The sequence below is a fragment of the Lissotriton helveticus genome, chromosome 7 (assembly GCF_964261635.1).
Source record: "Lissotriton helveticus chromosome 7, aLisHel1.1, whole genome shotgun sequence".
Classification (NCBI taxonomy): Eukaryota; Metazoa; Chordata; class Amphibia; order Caudata; family Salamandridae; genus Lissotriton; species Lissotriton helveticus.
In genome coordinates this window covers 858,567,699-858,592,861 of record NC_136068.1, presented here as the reverse complement: position 1 = coordinate 858,592,861, position 25,163 = coordinate 858,567,699, and the positions used below count along the sequence as shown (strand labels likewise).

The following is a 25,163-nucleotide window of genomic DNA, read 5'->3' as shown; positions in this document are numbered from 1 at the left end:
CCCTTGCATCATTCTCCCCTCTGCCTTGCACCCTTCTCGCCCTCCCCCTTGCACCCTTCTCCCCCACCCTTTGCACCCTTCTCCCCCTCCCCCTTGCACCCTTCTCCCCCTCCCCCTTGTACCCTACTCCACCTCCGCCTTGCACCCTTTTCTATCTTGCACCATTCTCCCCTCTGCCTTGCACCCTTCTCCCCTCTGCCATGTACCCTTCTCCTCTCTGCCTTGCACCCTTCCCCTCTCTGCCTTGCACCCTTCTTCCCCCCGCCTTGCACCCTTCTCCCCCTCCGCCTTGCACCCTTGTCCCCCTCCACCTTGCACCCTTCTCCCCCTCCGCCTTGCACCCTTCTCCCTTTCTACCTTGTACCCTTCTCCACCTTCTACCCTTCTCCCCCTCTTCCTTGCACCCTTCTCCCCCTCTGCCTTGCACCCTTCTCCCCCTCCACCTTGCACCCTTCTCCCCCGCCGCCTTGCACCCTTCTCCCCCTCCGCCTTGCACCCTTCTCCCCCTCCGCCTTGCACCCTTCTCCCCCTTTGCCTTGCACCCTTCTCCCCCTTCGCCTTGCACCCTTCTCCACCTTGAACCCATATCCCCCTTTGCCTTGCACCCTTCTCTGCCTTGCACCCTTCTCCCCCTCCCCATGCCCCTTCTCCCCTCTGCCTTGCACCCTTCTCGCCCTCCCCCTTGCAAAGTTCTCCCCCTCCCCATTGTACCCTTCTCCACCTCCGCCTTGCGCCCTTTTCTACCTTGCACCATTCTCCCTTCTGCCTTGCACCATTCTCCACTCTGCCTTGCACCATTCTCCCCTCTGCTTTGTACCATTATCCCCTCTGCCTTGCACCCTTCTCCCTTCTCCCCTCTGCCTTGCACCCTTCTCCTCTCTGCCTTGCACCCTTCTCCCCTCTGCCTTGCACCCTTCTCCTCTCTGCCTTGTACCCTTCTCCTCTCTGCCTTGAACCCTTCTCCTCTCTGCCTAGAACCCTTCTCCCCTCTGCCTTGAACCCTTCTCCTCTGCCTTGCACCCTTCTCCTCTGCCTTGCACCCTTCTCCTCTCTGCCTTGCACCCTTCTCCTCCCTGTCTTGCACCCTTCTCCCCTCTGCCTTGCACCCTTCTCCCCTCTGCCTGGTACGGGTACAGGGGTACATGCACAAAGGGGGCACAACATGTGCTCCCTGCATGCACTCCCATTCACAGAGGCACCAGGGGAACCTGTCCGGCCCCTTACTTTACTGACTGCCACAATTTTTATGGCACTCTGGAAAGTAGTAAGTTGCTTGGCGGTGCCGCAGCAGCACCACCAGCATATTTTATTTTATTTATTTTATTTTTGCGATTTTTAAAGCGCACAAATACCCATGCGGGTGTCTCGGCGCTGATATTCACAGAACTCACTTATGTATGGCGAGGGAGTCAAAGGGTGGAAAATAGCCATGTTTTGAGGCTCTTACGAAATTTAAGAAGGGTGGGGGCAGTTTTGATATCGAGAGGTAAAGTGTTCCACAGTTTGGCCGTAGCAATAGTGAAGCGTCTATCTCCCCAGTTGGCCTTTCTTGTCCGAGGAACGTTCAGCAAAAAAGCTGAAGAAGATCGTAGAATCCTGTGTTGTTCCACTGGACAGAGGGCTTCTTTTAGAAACTGTGGTCCTGCGTTGTTCAAAGTCTTGTAGGCTATACACAGAGCCTTAAATTTAATTCGGCTCCTAATAGGGAGCCAGTGGAGTTTTTTAATGTACTGGGAGGTGGAAGTAAATTTGGGGATGGATAGTAAGGTTCTGGCCGCAGCATTTTGTACTGACTGTAGTTTATTGAGAACCCCCTCCTGCGCATTCAAGAGAAGTGAATTGCAGTAATCGGTTCTTGAGAACACTAAGGTGCTGATGAGTGTTTTGCCCGCTGATTGTGGTAGGTAAGGAAGAAGTTTTTTTATTTATTTTTATTTTTGCAGAAATGTTTCCAGGGGGGGGACATTTTTAACTTCATCACCATCCTCCTTGCACCATTCTCCCCTCTGCCTTGCACCCTTCTCGCCCTCCCCCTTGCACCCTTTTCCCCCTCCCCCTTGCACCCTTCTCCCCCTCCCCCTTGCACCCTACTCCAACTCCGCCTTGCACCCTTTTCTACCTGGCACCATTCTCCCCTCTGCCTTGCACCCTTCTCCCCTCTGCCTTGCACCCTTCTCCCCTCTGCCTTGCACCCTTCTCCCCTCTGCCTTGCACCCTTCTCCCCTCTGCCTTGCACCCTTCTCCCCTTCGCCTTGCACCCTTCTCCCCCTCCGCCTTGCTCCCTTCTCTACCTTGCACCCTTCTCCCCTCTGCCCTGCACCCTTCTCCCCCCGCCTTGCACCCTTCTCCTCTCTACCTTACACCCTTCTCCTTTCTGCCTTGCACCCTTCTCCCCTCTGCCTTGCACCCTTCTCGGCCACCCCCTTGCACCCTTCCCACCCAATGGAGGGGGCTGCCACCTGGAACAATGGCACCATTTCAGAAGCATGATGGACTAGGGCCAGGCCCTGACTGGGCCCACACCGGACGCACTGGCGATCCAGGGGGGTGCAAGTGCCCCCTCTTTCCCTCCCTGCAGGCGCCCATGCCAGACACCGTACCACCGCGGAGGGATCGCGAATCCTCAGCGGTTGAGGCGGTCCCATGGCAGTCCGAATGCCAAAGTTGTAATATGGCAGTTGGACTTCTGGTGTGGCGGTAGCTGCACCGCCAATGCTGTGCCACCTTGAAAACGATCTGAATAAGACGTATGAAATAATGTGCCAACTTCACAAAAATGGGGCAGCACATGCCTCTTGCACGTGTTGAATTATTTTCATAAACCACATGTAATTTTTTACTCTCTAGACCAGCAGGTAAGGAAGGGTCATGCTGTGATCACAGTTTACATTACGAATAACGAAAAGTAGCAAACTTACACAAAAGTGTAAGTTTACCTTTGTGATTCGGGCCCTGTCTATCTAGAGCGGTATGCAGTGCTGTATCTGAAGCATAGTGCCCACACCGTCATCCGCTCCCCCTTGCATTTTATACACTTGCCCATATAATGATTACACTGGACACATTGTTATGGGTAAAGAACTGCTGCAGGTTTATTTTCATACTCAAAAGTATGCCGTTATCTGTGGGTTATCTTACGGGCGATCCAGGGCAGGCAGCCCCTCGCTGCCCCCCCGCCTTATGAGCCAGCTGGCATGGTGGGTCGACGCCCAGACAGTGCAGCACCTTTGTAGATCCCCTTCTGGATCACGTGATCATGCGTTCTATTCCCACCCCTTTCAGGGCGGAGCGTGGTATTGCACACCCCCGGTTGGTCATGCCCCCCAACCGCCCGAAGGACTAACGGGGTGCCGTCGCGGTTTCCCAGAACCTCCCTGCGGCTCCAGGTCTTTGGCTCAGGCACCCTTACTGTGCCAGGCAGAGGTACCCTTACTGTACCAGTCTGCCGCAGACGTACCCTTACCGTACCAGTCTGCCTCCAGATCGCCCTGTAACTCCGCCACAGCTCTGGAGGAGGCTGCCGTCAATGACAGAGCCCCCCACCTCAGAGTTCTCCACTTACATCCAGCAGCTTCCAGTGCCTCCCGCATGTCAAGGAGAAACATATCCGTCCCGACTTTGCCACATTGACCAGATAACTTCATGGTTATGTTAAATTATCCCTGGTGCCCATAACACTGGGGACACAACAGGTATGAAGGAATAGTGCAAGGTGACCCTTCCTACGACCGCACAATTCGTGAAGTGCCAGCCTACAGATGGCCGGACCCTGTTATCCACCTGTGACCCTCGATACTTATACCAGTAATGGTGTCGAAATGCAAGATAGTGGGTCACATGTCTAGCTATAGCCCTTTCATGGTGGATTCGCTGGGGACCCATCTGTGTCCCTGCCAAAGCTGTTGCACCCACCTCTGGTGTGGCGGTAGCCGCACCGCCAATGCTGTGCCACCTTGAAAACAATCTGAATAAGACGTATGAAATAATGTGCCAACTTCACAAAAATGTGGCAGCACATGCCTCTTGCACGTGTTGAATTATTTTCATAAACCACATGTAATTTTTTACTCTCTAGACCAGCAGGTAAGGAAGGGTCATGCTGTGATCACAGTTTACATTATGAATAACGAAAAGTAGCAAACTGACACAAAAATGCAATTTTACCTTTGTAATTCGGGCCCTGTCTGTCTAGAGCGGTATGCAGTGCTGCATCTGAAGCATTCCCCTTGCCTCTGGTCCCTTTCAATGCAGCAGCGAAATCTTATTTTTGAAACATGATTTACCACAGGCACTTACTCTGCAATAACAGAATGATCTTCATTGCAGCCCCTCAGAGGATATTCTGCATGGATGAGGGGGTTTACAGAGCTGTTGCCGCATAGGTGTACTTTTCCACTGTGTGTCAGTGTACGACGACATCCTAAAGAAACCCGTGATTTCTGGATTACTGCAGGTTTTAATTTGCTTCTTTCCCACATGGCACCATGAATTACCCACGGATGGAGCCTAATGCAGGCTGACACATTGTTTTCCCTCTGTCCTTTCACGGTGGTCATCACTTAACATCTTGTGCCTTATTTGTTAGAAGAAGGTGACACGCCGATGTCTTTTCCCACCTGATAGCAGTCAACCAGCAGCTACTGCTATTAACAGGTCTGCGTTTTCTTTCCAGAAGATGATTGCATTTAGCATTTCCAAAAACCTAAATTTGTCCTTAGCACATGCAGAGCTGAACACGTCTCTTCAATTGCTGCCGCTATTAATCTTTTTCCCAACAATCGAAACCAGATTTTATAATGATATAATTAGATTTTCATTCCTTTGTTTGCTCTGACAATGTTGAGAGTATTTGGTCTGAAAGGAGACTTGTCTAGCTCGAAAGAGTGGTATTGTTATCCTTTTGAAAACACAGGATCTGTTTTGTCCTGTTAAAGTGGTGCGCCGAATGCTATGCAAATTAATGAACACCCCTTTGTTCACTATACCTATTTGCATAACATTAGCCACAATGGTTTGAGTTTTATTTTTGGATACATTATGGTTTGTCAATCATGCAGCTTTATGCAAGGGGACATTAGGATAATGTCTTCAGCCCGAGGGAATCAGGAAGTTCACAGGCAACTGGAAAGGCTGCACGTGAGCCATTCTCCCTCCACCCTGAGCCGAAATCAATGTCAATCAAGGAGGAAGCCTGTCAGCAAACCCTTCAAGACCTCTCCTGCTTAACTAATAAACAAACTGATCATTTGTTCTTTGCTTATGTGACATTCAGATCAATATATCCCAAGATGGAAGTACATCCCTGCACCCTCGGCTCACTTTCTGAGCCACTATTTTAAAACTATCAGACCTCTTACGGTTTTGAAACACCTATTCGGTTTCAGATTTCAATATTGCTATGATTTAATCATTAAAATTAGTTACAAGCTGTTGTCGTTATTCTTTACACCTATTGCTAAAGGTTCTGATCCAGATCTGGAAACATTTTTTCTCCAAAAATAATTAACATGTAGTTGCTGAATTGTAAAGGCTAAAGTAGCAGTAAAGGGAATGACAATATTCAGGTGAACTGAATTTGAAATTGTTTACTATGTATGCAGCTCACCTGTAATGATATTTCATTGCAGGAAGAACTTCTCTTCCACCATAGATACATTTTATGCATGACAAATTAAGTGCACCAACATGTGATCATATGATTTGTGCAGCACTAAAATAGCTTTATATTTAACGCTAAATCAAGTAAGAAGCAATTCACAGTTACATAGTATAACACTCACCTTATCTCATATGTGGTTCGCTCCATGGATGCATAGTTTTGCTTTTGATAACATGCTGTAGCAATTGTAATCATGAGGGAAGGGCACGCCTTACAAAACACAGTAAAACCTCTGGTCTACTGGAATACAATTGGTTCTTTAAAGGGCTGGATGAGTTTTCCCCTTTACCCTGGATGAAAACAAAGATTTAGTCTCGATCTCCATTGCCTACAGTACGATAGACCATGGGATCCTCTGGAAAAGGCTAGAATGTTGACCAGGGGCCCAATTACCCCTAGGGTGCACTCTCCCTGTTTGCGCCATGGTGCACATTATAGCAGGTGAGCCAAGTACAAATAGGGAAAGTACACCCTATTACATTGAATGCACTGCCCCAGGGCAGCTGCGAAGTTGTGCTGACCCCAGGATAGCGCATTGAAGTTAAAAATGAAGCAGCCGCTCCGTGTTTCACTGTGCAGGTAGCAACCCGCCTGCACTCTAAAGAGAGGTGAGAGATACTCTTGCAGGCAGGTGCAGTGAGTGACTACATCTGCCTGCAAGGGGATGTCTGGGTGGTCCAGATGATGGACCTCCTTTTCCTACTCCAGAGGGCTGCCATCAGAGAACGCACTGACAGTGCGCCACCTTTTAGGGGGTGCACTGTCATTGCGCCTCGTGATAGCTTCTTTGCCTCAGCACCCACGTCTATAATACAGCCAGGCACAGAGGCAAAGGGATTCCCTCATTTGCCTGGGGCCACGGCCCCATGTAAATGAGGGATCACCCTCTGGTGATAGTTCTGGCACTATATGTGCACCAGCGCTATCTGTGTTACAGAAAGGGCCACTCAAGCATCTGCGGCCCCTTCTGTAATATCAATTGGACCAGTTGCACCCCTGAGTCGCGTTCCATAATACAGGACCAAGTGTGTCTGGAATGTTCTGTGCTTGCATCCAGTCCTTTGTTTTTAACTATGCTTTAAAGGAATTAGCTCATTGAAATTATCTACATAATCAGAGTTATGCAGCACATCCCAGATATCACCACTCTCTTACAGTCTCTTCCACATCTACATATGTCCTCTGGCACAGCTTCTAGAACAATACTACATACATCTCTAGATATAAGCCATTGACTAGATTATTTTTTAGACAGGATAATAGATTAGAAACCCAAGCAGATAACAACACATTATTGGTTCAGGCATTCCATTGGCTGCAGGACATTTTCATTTGTATGAATAGCGCAAAAGCAAAAATCCTTGTGAAGTGAGTCTCAGAATCTGACAAAAAATGTCCCCTATTTTCCAAAGTGGAGCTCACAAGAGTGTTGTCCATAGTTCACTTTCACGATGGTAATGCCATCTACCCAGGACCTCCAAAGACACTCCTTCACATGCTTCATTCAATATCACAACACCAGGCAGCCGGATGGTGCTTATATATTTGCAAAAGTGACCATGCTACTTCAGGACTAAAACCATGTGGCTCCCAGCAAATGGAAAAATGAAAATGTTTTCTACAGTATGAGCCTGCACTTTACTTGCCACTAATACCTTGTTCCATTGAGCCCATTCAATGCCAGTGCATGTGTGCCACCTAATAATCCACTAGGTCTGGGGCATAATGTGAGATGATACTATGTTCTTGATGCATAAACGAACATCACTTAAAAAGTGGTAAAATTACCCTTCTTCAGATTACCAATAGTCTGTTTAGTTATAGTCGGCATGGGAGGACAGGTCTTTTTGGTTCAGGGTCCAGAGCTGCCATTATAAACAGGATGTTCCTAAACAATACAAGGGGATATTTTAGAAATCTCACTGAAAAACAAGAACTAAAGAGACTCCTAGGGACCATGGCTTACCGCTCTGTGTTACCTTTCAGGATTTTGTCCCGGTAAAGATATAGCAGACATTTAAAGGCCTTGATGTGGCTGCCACCATAGTGGGGTGCTTCAGGCAAAAAAGTTATATTTTCATTCAGACCATCATTACAAGATCCCTGGTAAGATATGGTGGGTAGCCAGAGATACTGGCCACATCAACAGTACAAGAGATGCTGTACCTACAAATCTGCAGTATTTCACCCAGAAACTCCACCTACTAAGTGCAGGGCGAACCTCTAATTGAAATGCTATGGGCAACTGAAGTTTTGCAATTGGATTTAAGGTCGGAATCACTAATAATTCCCTATTTATAAGGGTCCCAATTGTACAACCTGATAATTCTACCCCGAATTAATACTGTTCCCTGACTCTATTAGTAGTGGCACCTCCAGTGGTGAAGTTACTGCGCAAGGAAACAAAGACTTATGGTTGCAGCCCTTAGGGTTTCCTGAGTTGATAAGCAGGCACTTGCTGTGGTCCTCAAGAATGGGGCATGCCCTGACAGTTCACCGAACACATTCAATCATTGATATATTTTGTCAACAATCCCTGAAGCAGAGTCAGCAGCGTGTCCTTGTCTCGGAGTAAATGTTTGAGATCAGACAAACCTAGGATGGAGTCAAGTCATTGACATTGTTTCCTTCAAGCCTTTAATGGCAGGGTCATGCTTGGTACGATTCTGTAAGTAGATGTGGATCATCTATTTCTGCTAATATGAAGAACCCATTGAACTGCAGCAGAATTTCCAATTATTTTAAGGGAGAGGTAGCCTGGATAGAGGTGCTGTCGAGCATAGTCATTTTGCAGCCACAAGAGGATCAGCAGTGATTTGAGTCCGTCAGTAGTACTGAAATGTATTCCTTAAGAGGACCTCTTAAGAAAACACCTTGCATCTGCTGTGAAGCTGTGCCTGTACTAGTACAGACAGAGTGGACGTGTCCAAAGACAGTCTACTTTGCATCAAGCTGACCTCTCACAGCATCCTGATATGACTTAAGTTGGGTACCATAATAACATGAACTTCTTTTCTGTCTGAATTTGATGTGGAAGTGAGGAAGACAGTGCCACATACCCCTGGCTCTTGTGTTTCCTGATTCCTTGTCTACACTGCACCAGGAATTCTCATATTGGTTGGGCAGAAATGTGGATTGTACAATGGCTGAGTTCCATCGGTGCCTTTACGTTGGCTACCCTTTGTGATTTTGGAGTGCTGAGATTGCCCCAGTCACTAAAGATCTGTTTGGAGTTTTAGGTATTGTCCTTGGAAGAGTACATAAGAAAGGCCACCAAGTCTGTTTCCCTACTGCTACATCCTTACCCTTTCACTATAACCCAACTGCCCTTCCCCGTCCAATCGTTTACTCTTATTTTAACCATTAAGTTGAACATGACAAATAATAAAATATGTGGTAAAAAGTCTATAGTTTGCTTGATATTTTAAAGGGAAACCTATTTTAAAGGCCGCATAAACAAATATAGTTATTATTTGTTTCCTGGGTGCTGTATTGTGATATACGTATATTGTTTAAAGAACATTATCAGATTGATTGATTCATTCATTCATTGATGTAGGTATCGGGCGTCAGATCCATTTCCCTGGTAGAGATGCAGTATGTCAGTATGTGTTCCTATGCCCTGAAACCTAGTAATGATGTGGATCTAAATTCTTTTGGTAAACCTAAAAAGAAAGGGAAATTCGGTTTCTTGTCGCGAAGATCACAATGTGCAAGTGGAGAGGGATAAGGACTAAAGAAGGTGATTTTTAGTGAAAGGAGGGAAGCACTTTCAGTAAAGAAAGAGCAGAGAGGAGCAGAGAGTATCTGATGGGGCCTTCAGAGCACAATGGTTAGTTAAAGATTGAAAGAGAGTGAAGAGGGAGCTTAATAATTGGTGTGAGTTTAAATATTGGTGTAATCAATTAAAAAAGAGGTGTTGTTTTTTTAAGAGAGTCTTAGTAATTCGTGCTACAGAAAGTACACTTTAGAGAAGGGCAACTATTAGAAAGTTTTTCAATAAGGTGGAAGTCACCTGAAGGATAACAAGAGAATGCCTTGTTCACTAGCCCCATACCACAATGGTCACCTTCAGCCATTTCAAGAATTTAGTCAACTGAAATTTACATACTGGATGTTTTAGCAAAAACTGAAACTGGTGCATTTTCAAATATTATTGGTTAATGACCCGCAGCTGCCCGAATATGACCCTTATAACATGGAGCCAGGTGGCAGTTTTGAAGGAATGGACAGTTCAGAGTGTACCTTGCAAAGGGAGTGCATGTGGTGCAATGGTAATAATACTTTGCTGCTGATTTATGTGATGTCTTTTAAAATGGGTTGTCAAATTCAAAATACTTTATTCAGTTTCAATTAAACCATAACAACTTCAATAAAACAATCCAAATAAAGGAAATCCATATCACGCAAAAAAATGGGTTGTCTCAGATTTCTTTGATTTGTTTTTGGTACACAGAAAAAATACTGAGGGAAAACATCTAAATGGTGCTTTACGAGTGTAAAATAAAACAAGCTCTGAATTGTTGTCTGTGATGCTCAGTCTCAGGCTCAAATCGCTGTTCAAAGAAATCCACCTCTCAGAAAATTCCCTTCGCACAATATATTTTCCTCTCACCACCTGCCATTGAGTTGAAGTTTATTCTAGTTTTTTCTTTTGTGTACCAGTGATTTGTTTGTTTTATTCTTTGGTCTATAGCCACTACTCATTTTTATGTGCTTTTGCTTGTTGTCTGCAAAGTGCCCTGGGTCCATAAACAAGAAAAATAAATACATGAAAAATAAATACATTGGTCATCCTAGATTGCAAGCGTGGCTTGTGCCATTCCATTCCAGCTGTCCCTGAATGAAAAAGGCAGACAAGTTCTGGCTCTCCTGTGGCATACAGACGCCTGAACAGCTTGAAAGAGCTCTCGCCATGTCGGCTGGCGTCTATTGTGCATTCTAAAAATCAAAATAATGCAGGCATTATTCCAGGGCCGCATTGTCATTGCCTGTCGTCCAGAATATAAGTACATATGCCTCTCAGGAGGAGTGTGGTACAGTGCTTCTCAATGCTTTTAAAATAAAACAAAAACAAGCACGGGTAAAGCCAAGATCTCTGGCTTTAATGTGCTAATGCTTCAAAATGCCTGTGTGTTTCCATGCATTAACATATTAAAGCCAGCCCGATTGGCTTTGTTCTCCGTGGCAGCAGTAGAGTTGGTCTTGTGTATGGCAGTATCAGGGCCGGACTGGCCGTAGCGGGCACCGGGTGTTTCCCCGGTAGGCTGCCAGGGTGGGGGCCGGTTTTGGGCCGCTGGGGGGGCGTTTTTGTTACCGGGGGCAGGTAATATCGGCCCCCTGTAACAAAATTGGTAGAAATCAGCCGTAGCAAACCGCTCGCCCATAACCCGCCCCTCCCCCCAACCCGGGGGCCGGCCGAGCAGTTTGCCAGGGACGATTTCGGTTCCCAGTCCGGTCCTGGGCAGCGTAACCAGGGTAATGCAAATTGAGTCTTGGGTAAGTAGGTAGTCGTGTCATGGGGCAATATATGGTTTTCTGGCAGTAGACGGTCATCTGTATACAGTCAGTGTTTCCCTAAGTGCAGTGCACTGTCTCACCGGGGGCAGTGAGTGTACCATTTTGTGGAGTGTGGTGTGTCCTGTTCCATTCAATGTAGCCATTGTGTAATTTAGCTGGAGACGATGTCTTAGGTGCAGTGTAGTGTGTAATTAAAGGGAACTATAGTCAGCGTCCCTGGGATATGATGCACCACTATAGGTTTTCCTTAAACTGGGACAGAAAACAAACAAGTGTTGGCAAAACCAATAGGTCTCAGCAATGCCCGAGGTATTGGCGTTGTCAATGTTAATGTCTTTTAGCCTCGTTGTATAGCAGCACATTTGCTGTTCAGCATGGCTGAAAGTCCCGGAGAAAAGCACAATAACGCGTCCAGCACCAGTCACATCATACAACTTTCTTGGGTGTCAGGTTGGCGGGACAATGAACTCAACATGAGAATTGAAGTGACAGCCCATGTACTGTCTAGCCGAACCTTAAAACTAAATGCTTCCTACTTTAATGAACTTTTTTTTTGCAGTTTTATAAAGCGTGAACGCAACCCAAAAGTTTGAAGTGCTTTACCTGAGCACCAGTTACATTACACAAGGACACATTCATTTTTGGTAGGCATGGTGAGATTAAGTTATTTCCCAGAATTACAGGATGTTGATCCAAAGCTCAAAACTGGTTCCCCAGCTCCAAAGTTTATAGCTTTGGCCAGTACGCCCTATCCTCTCTGCATTAATGCTATCGGGCTTGAGAGGGTAAAAAAGCAACAGGGATGGGGGCAGGTGGGAAGGGGAACGAAGCAACAGGGACGGGTGGGTACAGAAAAGAGGCAACAGGAATGGGCTGGATGGAAGGGGAAAATAAGCAATATGGATGGGGCTGGTAGGGCGGGAAACGGCAAGTGAAAACACAAGCATTCACATGGAGTGCTTAAATACAATTTAAAATGTAGCTACAAAAATGGAAGAAGAAGATGGACACAAGTACTTGGTCCGTGCTCTAGGGTAGGACCAAACATAAGAAGAGGCATAACGCATACATGCCATGGACAAACAGAAATGAAGGATACAGGCACGACATTGAAGCAAACAAATGGGAAGCCTATGGATGGGCTGTAGCCCACTGAGTGTAAACAGCATGGCTCGAAGAAACAGCAAGTGCGCTGTATAGCCGAGACCTAAAAAGGACTTCTTTCTATATACAATGCCTATATGAGCGTTGTTTACTATTGAAATATAAAGTGGGTGCTTCATGCATTGTAGTGCAACAATTCCATTGGAGGTGGAATGCTACAGAAAGGCACAAGACAAAAGAGCAACACTGGCCAGAGACAAAAGTCCAATCTGTGTACATTCTAAACAATTGCCAACAGCAGGAGTAGCAAAAAGCTATTCCTTCATGCCAAACTTAATAAACTTGATGAAAACACTGATTATCATGCACAGATTGATAGTGTTTAGACTGTTAGTGCTAAATGCAGCAGTAGCTTCCATGCACCGAGGGTGGTGAGGCAGAGGATGCAAAAAAAAAGTTACAAACTTTTGGAGAGGTTGGATATTTTAGGCACATATTTGTGATTTGCAATTTGTAATTGAGAAATGAAACTTTGAAAAACGACTTTAAGTCAGATAGCCTCCCAGCACATTAACTCGCATTAGGAATCATACTAAAGATCAGAAACTGCAAACATAAATAATAAAGTTCCACATTACTGCCTGCAGGAAACCAAAAAACAAGCATTTGCAAAGCCGATAGGTTGCTCCTTGGCAAGCTGTTGCGATAGTCAACTTTTTACATTCTCTATGGCAAGAATATGCCAAAAATAAATAAAAAGGAAATAAAGAAAGTATATGCTGTCACCTAAATATGCAACAAGAATAAAGTGATGGTTGGAATGCTTGAGTGAATATGAGCCTCTGGCAAACTTCAGGGCTACACCCCAATCCACTATTTTTCACCCACTATGCCACTCTAGCAAGAGACCAGTCATATGTTAATTACTCTTGGTCTTGATCTAATAAGAACATACCAGTCTAAACTGCCAGGGCAGGTCCCCTCCAGATGGGAACACTAGCAACCCCAGAATGGTTCTGATGTCCTTAGGTTCTGTCAGCGAGTTAGAGCTAGAATCATGTAGCACAGGGACCACGGCACCCAGGTTTGGGCATACCCATTCTAATTTGCATACGGCTGGGACCTGTGTGAGATAGCATGGTGGGCAAGAAAAAGTGGGCTGGGATACAACCTTGAATAATTATCATTAACTGAGATTAATTTATTCATTTCACCTATCACATTTTTATATTCCTCAGTGTAACGGTAATGCCCAATATGACTCACTGTTCCCTGGAACCAAGCTGCATCCTACTGGAAAGGCACACATATGTCAGTAATGGTCTGGGATTGCTTGTGTTCTGGTTTGGATATGATTTGGCCTGTTAGTTCAGACTGGACTGTTACTATTGGAGCAGGGTCATGGCTGGGTTTCATATGGAGAGGTCTTGTCTGGGGTGTCATGGTGGGCATAGAAAATATGGACTGGGATGTTATGTTATGTTATGTTATGTTATGTTAACCAATTCTTCTATAGCGCGGCAGCTACTCCAAAAGGAGTGTCCCGGCGCTTTGGCGAAGAAGTCCTTCAAAGAAGGCAACATAACTAAGAGACCAAAAGGAGAGGCAGGGGCCTATCTAGTGAAAAGCCAAGTTTTTAGCGCCTTTCTGAAGGCCATAAGGCTGGGCATCTGTCTCAGGAAGAGGGGGAGCTCATTCCAGGCACGGGGAGCCAGGTAATGAAAGGAACGGCCGCCCTGTCTAGCACGTTTAATGGTCGGGACTACCATTTTAAGCAAGGAAGCGGACCGTAGGGCTCTGTTGGGTATGTAAGGGACAAGACGTTTCCTGATATAGGAAGGGCCAGTGTCGTGGAGGGCTTTGTAGGTCAACGTCAGGCTTTTAAAGAGGACTCTCTTGGCTATTGGGAGCCAGTGCAGTTCTTTCAACAGGTTGGAAGCACTGGCATGTCTGGGGAGCCCATAGATAGCCCGAGCAGCTGAAATCTGGACTACTTGAAGTCTCCTTTCCAGGATGTAGCCTCAAGTAATAAGCAGTGGTTGAGATGAATTCATTCATTCCCCATCGTTTTTTTGTATTCCTCAGTATGATGCCATAAGGTTGATGAGTACGGCCAGATGTGGGTCCTGTGCTCACTCTGCCACTTGAAACAAACTGCCCACTACTGAAACAAGTTTGGATTACTTGTGATCCAGTTTAGTGGGATACTGTACTGTCAGGTTAGGCTGAACTGTTCCTAATGAAGGAGGATCAAGGCTGATTTGCATAAGGCTGGGCCATTCCTTTCGGAGGTGGCATGGTGGGCAAACAATGATGTACTGGAATGTGGCCTTGAGTAATTATCTGTGGATGAGACTAATTCTAGATTTCCAGCCATTATTTGTTGCATTCCTGAGTGCGACATGCTGAGTGCAACAAGTATTCCCAGATGTAGGTCTCTAGCTGATTCTGCAATGAGGAAAATGAGATCATGGCTGCAGAAGGATATACCACATTGGAATTGACTGTCAAACCAATAAACTGAGAATATTCACCAATGAGAGTAGGAATATTGCGACTGAGAAAGGACCCCTGGTGCATGAAACCCCCCAAACACAATGAATTGCATTGGCTTATTTGTTTTGAGTGATTACATCCAATGATCTTGCAAATAACCAGAACGGTTAAAAAAATCTGAATAGAAGCATAGCTACTTAATAAAAAAGTGTGACGTCATTGAATATTTGAGCAGCACGTTTATAAGTATTTTAATTACCCTCTCATGTTATGGAAGCAGCTGCAGAGTAAATAGTAATGGTACTTTGTACTCTTGTACGGCACCCAACACTAACTCAAAATCTCTTCAACAACTATAAATATATTCAGAGCCAAATGCATCCAATCCTGGATGTGATCAACTCACCTGAAGCTAATCACCGTGAAGATCGAATTCATCCTGCCAAACATTTTCTGATTTAGCAATGGCTCTCGGACTTAACCATAATGAGCTTCACACCCACAGTGCTCTCTTCTGAAAATAATGAAATGTTTTCTCCCGGGAGAAGACTTCTTAATTATTATTCAAGCCTTGGTCCTCTCCACCTACATATAGGCAACGCCTTGCTCAGTGACATCAAGGAAACAATAGTTGCTCCCCTGAAAGGCATCTTTCATGTAGTAGGATGGCTCATCAAGGGGCAGAAGAAAGCCAAGCACATCACTCTTGCATTAAATGACCAAAACTGGCTCCAGCAGCAAGTCTGGATCATCTTCGAGATCAACTACATCATTAACAAGGCTCTCTAGAGCAAGTCCTACGTATACCTAGTTGACTAACTTTCGATATCTGGAGGTTACTGCCAAAGGAGGAGCTCTGACATTTCCAGACCCCAGAATAAACACTGTAGCAAGATGAAAAAAATCCTTTCCAGCCTTTACCCCCTCGTATCTAGGATAACATCCCCTCTAACTTCAGAATATCAGAAACCCTCCAACAATTTAGGAAGAAACTGAAAACTCATCTTTTCAAGGAACACTGCTTCAGATACACTGGCTTCTCACTCCGTCCCCTAGATCTACCTCTTCCCTCTGTCCCCTTCCTCCCTATGTCTCTTCACTGGTGATGCCCATGTCCAGTGCTCTGTTGCTAGCAAGCTAGTTTCACGCTTTAGAAATACCAAAACATGCATGCATGAGCGGTGTACCGGTACAAAAACTGTGGGGGCATTATCCCCTGACAGTTTTCATGACAAGTGGTATTTCTACTGATATAAGTCTTTCTGCAACATGCAGTCGACTGTGGGAACTGATTGAATGTAGAAAGTTTAGATTTGGTTTACCTTTCATGAATAAATTGTGAATAAAACAGTCTACAGTGTCTAGAGCCGGTGGATTTATTTGATTCTGAGCCAGCTGCAATAACCACATAAAATGGATTCGCTGCATTTGCAGCATCATTTTATTTTAAAAATGCTAATCCATTTGATTTAGAAATTAATTAACAATCCTATTTAGTGAAGGCAAAGACTAAGATATCTGCACCTATTCTTCTTGCAGATTAAACACGTATTTTGTATCAATCAATGGTGAAGCAGAAAGAACGTGTTCTAATTACAGCCAAGACCACCCACAGAGTGCTGGTTTTGTCACTTTGGTTATTCATCAAGATTCTATACTAATAATTGGTTAGGGAGGTAAGTTCAAGTCAGGTAAAGTATAGGCCAGGATCACATTGTCCTAACCAGAGCCACTTGAGCTCAGTTTTCAATGGGCATGTTAATTGGTGAATTAGACATTGAATCCTCGAAATGTTCTCTTATTTGGAGTGGAAACCTTAAAGGGCTCAAGAGTTCCCCACAAGAGTCAGAGTCCTGACCTGTTGTGACACTGCAATCATTTGACGTGAGCGTGAGATCCTTAAATGTTGACATACTACTGAGAACAAAACAAAGGGATGTCTGGACCAGAGGCATAACGCAAAATGATGGACCTCTATGCAGAATGTGATGAGAAGCACAGGAGTCACATATGCCTCACGGATATTCATTGACCTTAGCCTGAATGGGGGTTCCCTGGAGGGTTGGGGGTGGGGGGCCTGAAAGGGTGGAAGCCCCCTGCAGTGGTGGGGCTTATATTACACCCCTGGTCTGGGCTGTTTTCATTCTTCTCGTGGTGCGGTCTTTAGATAAATCCAATGAATTACCTCCATCGAGATGATCCTTTGTGCTCTATGCAGTTATCACCATTGACATCATTTTGCATCAAGGTCTTATGTATTCTCAACTCTTGCCTGAGAAAACATAGCAGGAATCGTAGCTTGCCCTGGTAAAAACATGCATGCTCAAAGTGGTGTTCGTGTTTTATGGGATTGCAAGATTCGCTGAGGAATGATGCATTCATTCTGGTAAAGCAAGTCTGTATGTGTGAGCAGAGGAGGTAATCCTTTTCAGCATGATTGCTGTTTCTTAACAGACCTAATTTACTGGGCCTTAATGCATACGTTTGAAAAATAATGAAGTAGGGTTGCAGTAATGTGTTCCAGTGCCAAAATAAATGGAAATTGCAGCGCTTACCCCCCCCCTAGTCTACTTCCCTGAATATTATTCACATAAGACAATATCATTGATACTGCATGATCCATTGAGTTGTGATGGTGCTGATCGATGGTATTAATCATGGGTTATTCATATGGCAGTAAAGGACAGGTTAGAAGGAAATCATAAATTAGCCTAAAAAATCACAAATGGCGAAAATAGGGGTGTGCGAAATCTATCATTCACTCTCTCAGCTGTAAACGGCCACAGTGGCAAGTGGGTGATTGCCCACTGTTCGTGCCCCAACCTCCATTTTGTTTCAGAAAAAAGTTACCTAATGCTTCAAACAACCTCATCATTCAAAAGCCCTTGTTCTTTGTGTTCTAATTGCTGATTTATTGCAGGGATACATGGAATGTGAAAACCTATGTATTACATAGGTATGTGTGACAGACAAACTGAAAGATGAAGATTGGGCTGAGACACGAATGTGCCCAAGAGAAGTGGCCATTAGACTGGGATGTTCTAAGAGTGTATCTTGTTCGCGCTCTATAAAACTTTCAAATAAATAAATAAATAGAGTTAAAAATTCTGCAAATATTCTATCATAAAAGGAAGCAGCAATCTATACCTAGGGGACTGCAGATCTGATGCAGTGTGTTTTAATACAACGTAGGAATGCTTAAAAATGCTAACGTTCCTGGAGAAAATTAGATTGTATCTACCAAGGGTGCTGACCACCTGTGAATTATCTTCCATGGTATAACTAGTGGGTAAATTGGTAAATAACCTTATTTCTTAATATAATATAATTTCCGCAACACTGCCCTAGTTGTGGCTGGGCACAATATTGCAGTTATGGGGCTAGTAAGACCCCTAGATTTTTACAACTGGTACAACCGCATGGATTGGTGTATTATGGCTACATTTGTGACTTACAAGAGCAGAGGTTGACCTAAAGAAATTGCATAGTATGGAGACCATGGAGAGAATGTCATGTTCTTTGATAGGACAGGAGATGATGGAAGGGCTATGGAGGAAACTCGTCCTACCACGGGGAATAGTACCCCCATGTGTACCCATAAATGTGATTACAATGCCAAGGCATATAATAATATTGGATTGATGATTTCATAAAATGACAGGTCAGTGATTTTACAGGGGAGTGGCTACTAATTAATAACTATACTTAATATCCATAAATGCCATGCTTAATTTTATGTCATTTATAAGAATATATTAAATTGTTTAAAAAATGTTTGCCAATCCTTTGCCTCATAAGTATTGTGCAAAGATATATTTTCAATGTCTCTTTTAAAGAAAACCTGCTGCGAATATGGTCATAAACTTAGGCATAGTCTTAACTCCAGAACATGATTAAGGGAACCGCTTTCAATCCTAACACACAATTTTGAATATCAGTCAATCGCACTATACCAGTGCAGAAAAGTCACTGCAGGGAGAAGCCCTAGATATTTACTTATTAATTTTATTTTGAACATTTCTAACACTCACGTTTCACATATTACTTCAATTCACGGACAATATGGTCACCAGAAAAGAGATTTTGGGGAAAAGTCTTTCAATTGTTAAGCCTTAAGTATCTACAGAAGGAATGTGGATTTCTCTTGGCACGTTATTCCAAGAGCAGCCCCTTGAACAGTGAAAACGCATGCTCCAAAAATGGAAGACTTGTTATTACATAACTTTAGCATGAATATACATAAAACGTGATCCCTAATTGGTAGTTTGGACTGATAAAAAGAAGAGGATCTACAAAACTGTTGGGAGAGATGTGAACAGGGCCCCAAGCTGAAAAAAGGAATGAACTATTAAATGGCATTATTAAAAAAAAAACCACAAGAAATATCAGATATTTTTCAACATGCAGGAGTTTTCCATCTCATGCAAGCCTTAGGCTGCTATTTCCCTGTGTAATCATGTGTCAAGAATGAAACAGATGGTCTTGGCAAACAGGTTTGTAAAGATAATTGAATATCTGACAATAAACATATTGCAAATTACATTTTGCCCTAAAATTTCAGTTCGCTGAATTGAAATGCTGTCTTTCTTCAATGACAGCAATAGAAGAACCAATAAGCTGTAGCAAAAGAGAGTAAGTGAAGGAATATTGGAGAGGTCAATTATCAAACAATAATGCCTCCACCAACCCTGTCTCTGTCTTCAGGCCACAAACATAATTTCCTTTTAAACTTTCATAAGAACATCCTTAAATCATGTAATTGCTGCATTCAGCTTCATTTGTGATTTCCTAGATGGTTTTATTTGATTCTAGCATCCATTACACTCAACAAAAAAGTAATGCCCACACAACTGATTTCTAAGTGACTTATTCATTAGTTCAGCACGATAACACTTTCTGCTAACTCCTGTAAAAACTCTAGCGCTTTGGTGCCGGTAGTTGCTGGGTAAAAAAGGAAGCGTTGCATTACTTGCTCAACTTAGAGTGACCAGTGAAGTGCACAGAGTGAAACAAACAGGACAAGGATTCATGACTCCGAGATTAAGGTAAATTAATTTACAAGCAAATCATGCATGTTCGAGAAATCTACAATTACAATTCTCTTTTATATATTCATTCGGCATGATTCATCGCCTATTAGTAACAGTTCGTGTTCTTTTTCGAAGGTTACGCGGATGTTCATGTGGAAATCAACTTAAACCTGAACTAATTTACAGGGACACATCTGCATCTCTCAGCTAAAAAAGATAATGCGTTTTTGATGCGCGCTGACCTTATTTTTAGTAGTGGTGCATGAATCTCAATTACAGCGCAGAAGCTGAAAAAAGGTTTGTTCCAGTTTGGTGAAACCAGCCTGGAAGAGTAACTTGAAGCTTCGAAATAGATAGATGATCACAGAAATCCGAACATACTGCGCAGAAAAGGTGTATTAAGTGCTGAATAACTTCGTGGTTACTGTGCAGGAGCAATTATAATGACACGTTTCTGCACAGTTAGAAATCGATAGGGTAGATTTACAGCGTGCACACTGAAGGCCTAATAACATGGTGCTTACATGGAGTAAAAACATACATTACACTTATATGTTAAGTTGAATTGTTGAAATGGTCTCTCTTGACTACTTGGAATTCTCTAAGCTATGCCCCCTGAGGCAGGGCAGCTATGCCATGGAAAGAAGAGCCATGAATTGAAAATATAAATCTCTTCTTCCACTTGAAAATCATTTAAAGAAAAAATGGATTGGAAATTAGAGCCGCGGGAGTCATGGCCGATGCGACGCAGAAGTGTTGGCAGGAGTCCCCCGTAATCGGATGCCTCATAAAACAGTGATTTGAATTCAGATTATGTCTGGCGCCAATCATCGACATGAGCATAACACTAAAAATCTGGTAATGTTCAAGATAGCTTGAAGGTAGGAACTCCTTAAATTTCAATGTGAGTTTTAACATTTCTGGCCCATAAAAAATGTCACCTTCAGGTGATTTGTTGGATGGCAGAGAAGCAATCATGTTGGACTGACAGCTATGGCTGCTTCATCGTTTGTAACTTCTATCACTTTTGCATACACCTTGATATTTTCCAGCGTATTAGTAGCAACTGAGAGAGCGCAACTGACCTAAATGTATGAGTGCATCACACTTACCTGTAGTAAGCACAAATCATGAGGAGAAATGCCATGAGTGCTAGTAGTATCTGCAATTATATTCTGAATGTATAGCTAATGTAGAGATTTAAGTAGAAGTGGAACTAATACAGAAATGTGTGACACTATATGATTTTATTAGATGTGATTATTCCTGAATCCATGTCGTGTAGCTGCTAAAATGTAAGATGGCATGTGGTTAAACGCAGAATGTGGTAGGCCTCAGGGCCAGAGCTAGAAGGGAAGGGGAAGGTGTTTCTTTTCACGACATAGATTGAACTAATGTTTTGGCTATTGCATTAATGGGCCATGATTTATAGATGTGTTTACTGAATAATAGAATAAGAGTATTAACATGCTTTAATTAATGAAGAAGTTGAATGCTATAATCATTATGAGAAATGCTGTAGGCCTGAAATGTTTTAACATTGATTTACACGTACATGTCTGGGCCAAGAAATGTTGCGAACCTTTTTGGAAGTCTATGAGAGTTGGGATCTTGGCTGCAGATGTCTGTCTGCAAGAGAAAAGGGGGAATCCAATTATAAATAAAATGAATAGAGGTCTGTTCAGTAGACGGCCCAGACATGGAGGAGGGTTCTGGAATGTTTAAGGGGTATCAGCGGGCCGGAGAAGAGTCTGAGAAGCAAGGTCAACTCCAACGTATGAGGCCCAATACAAAGCAGCATGGAAAAAGCCAGAAGCTACACCACGTGAGGGGCGTCTCACGAGGGGCGTCTCAAATGTTGTTGACTGTTTTGTATTAGGGACAGCACCCCTGGGTGGAGTTAGAGCAGATACCTGAGGACCCTTTAGAGAGCGGATGGGTAGGCAGAGAGGGGTCATGACTGGAGAACTATAGGTTTTCACCAAGAGACTTAGAGTGAGTGACTTCCCTTGGGGGTCATTCACTGCTGACACCTTTGTTAGGTTGGGATTTGGTTAAGTAGGGATACCATCTAGAGCAGGGTAGGGACAGCCTAACCTGTGTGTTTTCCTCCAACTTAAATGAAGGAGAGATATGCGTCAATGCTGATAGCTTTATTATTCTTAGAACTTGTGTTAGTAATTTCCGTTGCTCGTCTGAGGGCTTTCAGAGAGCACATGTATGTAGTTGGACCTGTGTATCTCGTGAATCTCATTCTGAGATGCCTGTATTTGCAGCTTATCCTATCCTTACAATAAACTTTTGAAAGCTAGAAGTTGTTTGTGATCTTTTGGAGCGGGGTCCTTTATTGGGTGAACTAGCTTGGTAACAGAGGCACTTTCTTCCTTCAATGACAGGCAACAAAGGTTCAGTCGACCAGATCGGGGTTTAGATCAATAGTGATAAGGTATCGATCAAAATCTCGCCCTTCCAGTTGGTAGCAGAGGATGGTTGCCTTCTTGAGGACGGTGACCTAGGCCAGGTTAGCTTACCCCAAGGCCCCTAGAAATCGATGATCGGAAGAACCGCCCGCTGAAGAAGATCCGGATGACGTGAGACAGAAAAAGCAGCAGTATCGGTCGAGAGTGAGTATAAAGGGTCATGCGTGTTAGATTGCGGTGTTTTTGTATTGTATCTATGTTGTAATGTCTGGCGGAGTTGAATGTCTGTAGAGTGACTGTGGAACAGGTTGTGAGCGCGCGCAACCGGTGGAAATCTTAAGTTCAAGGAGAGCTTAAGTGGTTCGGGTGTATCGGACACCCAGAGTAATTGTCAAATAGTGTGAAGGGGGTCATGAGGTACCATTGATCACCCGAAAGACCGAGATAGGGGGAACGTAAGAGTGAGTGCGTGAGTAACGGACGCTGGTCGGAGGTTACTGTGTGTGTAAGCAACCTATCAGAGAGACGATAGACATTTCGTCAGTTGTGTTGACAATTACATATAGACTGTGGACGTACAGTCGAGGGAAGTGACCGCTTGGTCGGAAGTAGTCATTTTTCGGTGTATGAATGGGACGCATGCATGACCGGGAGACGAGTTGAGAAAGGAGGGGTGCTGCTGCGAAGCGGAGAAAAGTGACGTCAGGAAGTGTCGCGACGTGATTGGCCGACAGGAGAAAGACCGCGCTGTGATAGGCCAGCTAGCAAAGACGTCAGAAAGTGTCGCGACGTGATTGGCCGACCGGAGAAAGACCGCGCTGCGATAGGCCAAGTTAGCAAAGCCGCGACAGGATTGGTGGATTGTCATCAGGAAGTAAACAGAGTAGCGAGGCTGGATATTGTGCGCATAATTATGAAGTGTTTTAAATGGCTGAGAGCGGTGTTTAAAAAAGAGAAGCGGGGATCGGAAGAAGGGGAAGAAGCCCCGCCGGAGGGTACGCCGGCTCGTTACATGGCAGTGAATGTTGGGTTGCATACGATCCTTTGGATATCAGAGTGGAGTAAGATTACGGAAGGAAATGAGGAACTGACGTTCCCGAAGTACGGGACGTTCAGATTAGAGGTGTTACATCGATTAAAATCAGTCATGACCTCAATGAGACCCTTGCCTAGACCGACCCAGTTTGAAGCTCTTGATGCATGGATTAGGGCAGCGCATGAAAAGAATATGAACAGACGACAAGAAAGGGTGAAACGATCGGTAAGGGCAGTGCAGGATGCCAGGTGGGATGCGGATGCTAAAAGATGGAGAGTGCATAACATGGAAGTAAATAAACTGTACCCAGTGTTAGAGGTGCCCGGAAATAAAAGCCCCCTAGAAGAAGATGATGAGAGCGAAACAGAGGACAGCCTGATAAACAGATTATTGACAGACAGGCCACCCCCGTATAATAGAGCAGGGGGGGAGGTCGAGCATAGTGAAAGAGAAAAGGGGGGCAATGCAGGGGAGCATGGACCGCTTCCCAGTTCAGAGTGGGATCCTGAGGCGAAGAAAGAGCTGTCCCAGCCTAGTCAGGTGCAACAGGTAGTCGGGAGGTTTGTGGTACAAAGAGCGCCGGAAACGGAGTGCGCCACATCCTACGGATTACCAGCTGCACTACAGGTACCTGTTACCATAGGTCCTATAGTATCGATATATGACCCAGAGAGAGCAAGAGGGGAAGAACGGGTACGGAAGGACAGAGAAAGAGCAGGGACGGCAAGGAGGAACGATACGATTAATTCCCCAAGTCAGATGCCGATACCAAGAGAGTGGAGCACCCCGATGCACACAGCAGGGGATCCAGGAGGGGACCCTGGGGGCCCTAGATGGCCAGTGGATCTGAGGGGATCTGGACGAAAATCCTTTCAAGAGCTAAATGAGTACATGAAGAAGTGGGATGAGGCAGTGGAGGCTCACAAGAGCATCATAGCTGCAGAAGCTGAAAGGGAAAGTCAGGACAGCAGAGCTCGGACTCACTGCGGGGCTGAGGAGAGCAACCCGGAGTGGGACGGGAGAGAGAGAGATAGTAGGGGAGTCACCCATTGGGCCCGGAGTGGGGATAGAACAGACCTGGAAAATGGGGGCCCCGGGAGTGGAGGGGTGGCGCGCCCAATACTCAGTGAAGGGGAGAGGAGAGCGCAAGAGTACAGAAACAGCTTTAAGTGTCCACACTGTGTGCCCGGCACCAGAGAACAGAATGGGAGTTGTGAGAGGTCGCACCATAGTCCCTGTGATGACGGAAATGAGCGCAGCCCAGGGAATATGGGGAACCAGGAAGGATCGTATCGGATACTGAGCGATACTAGGCAAAGGGAGAGTAGCGACCAGAGGGAAAATAACAGAGAGGCGTACGGTGAAAGGAGAGAAGAAGAAGAGAGTGGGCAGAGCAAGAGTGGGGGTAACAGGCCCGTGTTCCATCACCTTCCAAGATCGGATGGCCGAGCATGGGACCTGGAGAGATGGGAGCAAGGGAGAGCACTCATTAACTCTCCCGAGCCCAAACGTAGAGCTCGGAGTTGGGATGGTAGGGAGACCAGTGAGCCCCCTTCGAAAGACATATTGCGAGCTGAGATAAAAGCTAAGAGACTCGATGTCGCCAGCTTAAGGTCAGACCTGGATGACATGATAGATGGTACCCTGCCTTTAGAAAGAATGGAAATGTATGAGCAGGATGAAATACTGTATATGGCAAAGGACATCACTCGAAAAGCGAGAGCAATCCATGAGAAGTTAGTCGAACTAGCAGGCAAATATATGGTGGACCTGTCAAGAACCAAAGCATTACAGGGTAACCACAGGCTACATTATACAGATCGAGACCTAGATGAGAGGAGAACGATCGGGCTGAAAACGCACATAAGGGAACTGATCACTGGAATAAGGACATGGAG

The 25,163-nt window shown here is 44.8% G+C and overlaps 1 protein-coding gene across 2 annotated transcripts in view; it reads left to right on the top strand.

Moving 5' to 3' along the window:
* Window positions 1-25,163, top strand: part of DOCK2 (dedicator of cytokinesis 2) — a 2,042,522-nt gene that overhangs the window by 1,371,681 nt on the left and 645,678 nt on the right. The window lies entirely within an intron of this gene.